This window comes from Lipotes vexillifer, unplaced genomic scaffold (assembly GCF_000442215.2).
Source record: "Lipotes vexillifer unplaced genomic scaffold, Lipotes_vexillifer_v1.1 scaffold979, whole genome shotgun sequence".
NCBI lineage: Eukaryota > Metazoa > Chordata > Mammalia > Artiodactyla > Lipotidae > Lipotes > Lipotes vexillifer.
In genome coordinates, this window is record NW_006791996.1 from 31301 (window position 1) to 36204 (window position 4904).

A 4904-nucleotide genomic window follows, 5' to 3' on the forward strand; every position below is an offset into this window, starting at 1 on the left:
CCCCCCCCCCCCCCCAAGCACAAAGAACGTGCTGGAACAAACTTGGGCTGGGTTATAAGGTAGCTAAGGGCTGAAATTCTGGCTGTGCCAGGTACCAGCTCTGTGACCTCAGGCAAGATTTTTCTCCTTTCTGAGCCTCCATTTTCTCATCTGTCAAATGGGGCTCCTGACTTCTCTCTGCAAGGCTGGCTGTGAAGATTAAGTAACAATGACAGCTGATGTGTTCTACTCTGCAACCTCACTCTTCCGACCCTCCCCCTTCCACCGGTTGCTCACCTTCCCGCACATTCTTCAAGAGTTGCTCTAAGGCAAGCCAGCTGCAAGTCATGAGGACCTCAAGCAGCCCTACGGGAAGGTCTCCAGGGCCAGGAACTGAGGCTTCCAGACAATAGCTGTGCTGGGGAGTCTCGTTAGAAGCCGTTCCTCTACCCCCAGTGGACCCTTCATGTGACTGTGGCCCTGGCCAACCCCTTGACTGCAGCCTCATGAGAGACCCTGAGCCAGAACAACCCAGCTAAGCTGCTTCCAGTTTCCTGGCCCTCAGAAGCTATGTGAGCTAATAAATATTTGCTAAATTTGGGGGTCATTTGTGATGCAGAGATAAGTAATGTACTTCTCTTTCAGGGTTATTATACAAATTAAGAGTTAATGCAGGGACTTCCCTGGTAGTCCTGTGGTTAGGACTCTGTGCTTTCACTGCCGAGGGCAAGGGTTCAAATCCCTGGTTGGGAAACTAAGATCCCACAAGCCACTCAGGTGGCCCCCTCAAAAACAAACAAACAAACAAAAAAGCAGTTAATGCAATCAAATAGCAACCAGACTTGCTGGGACCAGTGACTCCAGAAAGGGCAGAAGGCAAAAGCAGAAGGAGGGAGCACCTGGCTGAGTCCAGGCCAGGCAGGTCCCCCACTCCTGAGCTCTGGGAAGGAGTCTGAGAGACTGAATATACAATGGCCAGACCATATATAAAAATAGTGCTCTGGGGCTTCCCTGGTGGCGCAGTGGTTGAGAGTCCGCCTGCCGATGCAGGGGACACGGGTTCGTGCCCCTGTCCGGGAAGATCCCACATGCTGTGGAGCGGCTGGGCCCGTGAGCTATGGCCGCCGAGCCTGTGCTCCGCAACGGGAGAGGTCACAACAGTGAGAGGCCCGCGTACCGAAGGAAAAAAAAAAAATAGTGTTCTGACCCACTACCTATAGCAACAGCCCAGGAAGCTGAACCACAACCCCTGTAGCAACCAGCCCCAAACATCCAGGCCTTGATCAATAACAAGCTTCCCTAATTTTGCCCCCACTTTCAACACAGTACAAATTGGAGAAAGTTAAATATGCTCCCCTAACCAATCACATGGGCTGCCCCTCGTCTAGTCAACCCACTTATAGCTTTTCTATGCCAGCAGCCTCCATTCGGGGCACGCCTGAAGCCGGCCCTTTTTGCTGCTACAAGGCTTTCCCGCTCCTCTATCTGCCTTTGTGTCTCTGCCAAACTCAAGTAATGGTGGCTGACTCCCCTACTGTAGTAAGCTGTGAATAAATAGCCTTTGCTTGTTCATTTGGGTGGTCTTTGTTTATTTGCACAAGCCCAAGTTTCTCTCTCTCCCTTCCTGCTCCCAGGTCACAGACAACATCTTCCTCTCCTGCCAGGTAACCAGAGAAAGCTGCTCAGGGATGATGGAAGAAAGGAGACAGTTATAATTAAGAGTGTAGCTTTGGACGTAGTACTGATATATCTATATCTATACCTATATCTATCTCTACACACACACACACACACACACACACACACACACAATGGAATATTACCCAGCCATCAAAAAGAATGAAATAATGACATTAGCAGCAACATGGATGGACCTACAGATTACCATACTAAGCAAAGTAAGTCAGAAAGAGAAAGAAAAATACCTTGTGATATCACTTATATGTGGAGTCTAAAATATGATACAAACCAACATATTTACAAAACAAAAACAGACTCACAGACATAGAGACCAGAATTGTGGTTGCCAAGGGAGGGGTTGGTAGGGTAGGGAAGGACTGGGAGTGTGGGATTAGCAGATGTAAACTATTATATACAGGATGGATACACAACAAGGTCCTACCGTATAGCACAGCGAACTATATTCAATATTCTGTGACAAACTATAATGGAAAAGAATATGAAAATATATATATGTATAACTGAGTCACTTCACAGTACAGCAGAAATTAACACAACATTGTAAATCAACCATATTTCAATAAATTTTTTTAAAAAAGAGTGTAGCTTTGGAACAGGACAGATCTCGGCTCAAATTCTGGCTCTGATGCTTAACTAGCTGTGTGGTCTTAAGTAAGTCAAATAACCACTCTGAGTCTCTCTTTCCTCATGTCAAGGGGACATCTACTGTAAGAATTCAGTGAGGTAATATATTTAATGCACTGAGCATATAATAGGTGCTTAATAAAGGAAAGGCCAACCATGAGCCTCCTCACAGCCTCTTGCTGGAGTAGGTAGGCCCCTGTACCCCACCTTTACTCACCCCTCCCCAACCTTTCCATGCAGCAGACAGCTTGACTGACCTCAGCTGGATGGGGTCAAAGCCATGGGCTCCAAGTCCAGGGTATATCAAAGGTCAGGGGTTGGTCTCAGGAAAAGGATGAACAAAAGACATAAAAGCATTTCTCTAAAGAAACCCAGCTGGTCAAAAGCAGGGGACAAAATGTCTAGGCCAGATACCTGTTCTCATCCTGTTCTATCATGGCTCTGAGGGGTGGTCAGGAAAGGGAGACTCCTGCCCAGAAAACTCTGAGTGCCCTTGTGCCAGGCTGCTTTCTTAAGACTGAGGAGGTGAGCTGGGTCTCTCCCTAATCTCTCCTCTGTGTGTGTGTGTGTGTGTGTGTGTGTGTGTGTGTGTGTGTGCGCGCGCGCGCATACATGTTAGTTTCTTCATCTTTAAAATGAGAAATTTAATAGCTTCGCAGGACACACACACACAGAAATTAGTGTTCTACTAATAGTGAGGGGGTGGCTTTGGGATGCTCATGTGCTGGAGGCATCCTGAATCCCCTCCCTCCAATTTGCCAAGCCCTTTCTTTCCATCCACTTATCTCTCCTTCCACCACCACCACTGGAATCCAAGTCTCCAGCCAGCCATCTTTTGCCTGGACTATTGCAAAAAGTCCTGAATGCTTTCCTTTTTTCCTTTGATTCAACAATCAAAGAATACAAGGGTGAGGAACCATCCACTAGCCACTAAATTCACACGATGATTTTTTAAATACTGACAATAAACAGGACTGGGGGCAGTATGCTCTTTCTCCACAGGGCTGGTGTATAAACTGGTACATTTCTGGAGGGTAATTTGGTTAGATGTGATTTACTGATTCTGCAGGTCCATTTTTCAAAATATAATAGAAATAAAAAATTACAGTTTCTGGGCTTCCCTGGTGGCGCAGTGGTTGAGAGTCTGCCTGCCGATGCAGGGGACATGGGTTCGTGCCCCGGTCCGGGAAGATCCCACATGCCGTGGAGCAGCTGGGCCCGTGAGCCATGGCCGCTGAGCCTGTGCGTCCGGAGCCTGTGCTCCTCAACAGGAGAGGCCACAACAGTGAGAGGCCTGTGTACCGCAATAAATAAATAAATAAATGAATAAAATTACAGTTTCTGTACCAAGATTTCATTACAAGGTTCTTTATGGTAATCTTATTTCTGACAAAAGAAAGAGAAAGAAAGAAAGAAAGAAAGAAAGAAAGAAAGAAAGAAAGAAAGAAAGAAAGAAAGAAAAAGAAAGAAAGAAAGAAAAGAAAGAAAGAAGGGAAGGAATGGAAGGAAGGAAGGAAGGGAGGGAGAAAGAGAAAGAAAGGGAGAAAGAAAAGGAGAGAGAGAAACAAGTCAAATATCCAAAAATAGTGACTTTGGTTAAATAAATTGTAACAGTCTATACTTTGACTACAATATTGACTACAATTCCTTCACTAAAAATGATGCTGCAGACCAGTAATTCTCAAAGTGCATCTAGGAGGAGCAGCAAGAGCATTTATTTGAAATGCACAGGCTTTACTGATTCAGAAACTCTGGGCTGAGCCTGGGAATCTGGGTTTTAACAAGCCCCCTGGGCAATTCAGAACCACTGTTGTAGGTGAATATTTATCATTACCAAAGGATAAACTGTTAAATGACAAAGGGATACAAAACAGCATGTACAAAACAGCATGTATGAACAGTGCGTCCCTATTCTGAATACATATATAAAGACATACATAGAAAAAGGACAGGAAGACTTTGTACCAAGGCAGTGACATGGACACTCTCTGGGCAGTAGGATTATGAGCTTTTAGATTTTTTTGCGTTTTGCTAATCGGTAATTTCTAACAAGTTTACAATGACGTGTATTTGTGAAAAGGAATGGAGAAGGGAAAAATGCAATAACATTTTTAAATTAAGAAAATGTCAAACGGGGAGGGCTGGGGGCGAGGTGGGAAGGAGGCAGAGAGTACTCCTCACCTTGATGGTGGGAGCGAGGCTGGGAGGACCTGGCTGGGAGCGGCGGGGCACGGCCGGCCACCCAGGGCCATTGCCCAGTTACGAGGGGAGAGAGGAGAGGGAAGGCAACGCTGGGGCGAGGGGAGGGGTCTCTGCGACTCCTCTGACATCTGGGAAGGCTTCCTGCGACTTCAGTAAAGAGCGGAGAAGAGACTTAGGGCAGACTTCAAGAAGAACTTAACTGCTAAGAGCACCAAATCCCAGAAGAGGCTCCTTGGGAGATTTTTCCCGGCTGGAACCAAGGCTGCCCCGAGGGTGTTGAGCTTCGCCGACCGAGGGCGGGGCTGCCCTGATCTCCCGACCCCTTCCAGCCATGGGACACTGGGGGAGCTGCGATCACTGCGGGATTCCCCCCTCCAAGGACGCTGCAGGGCCTGGGG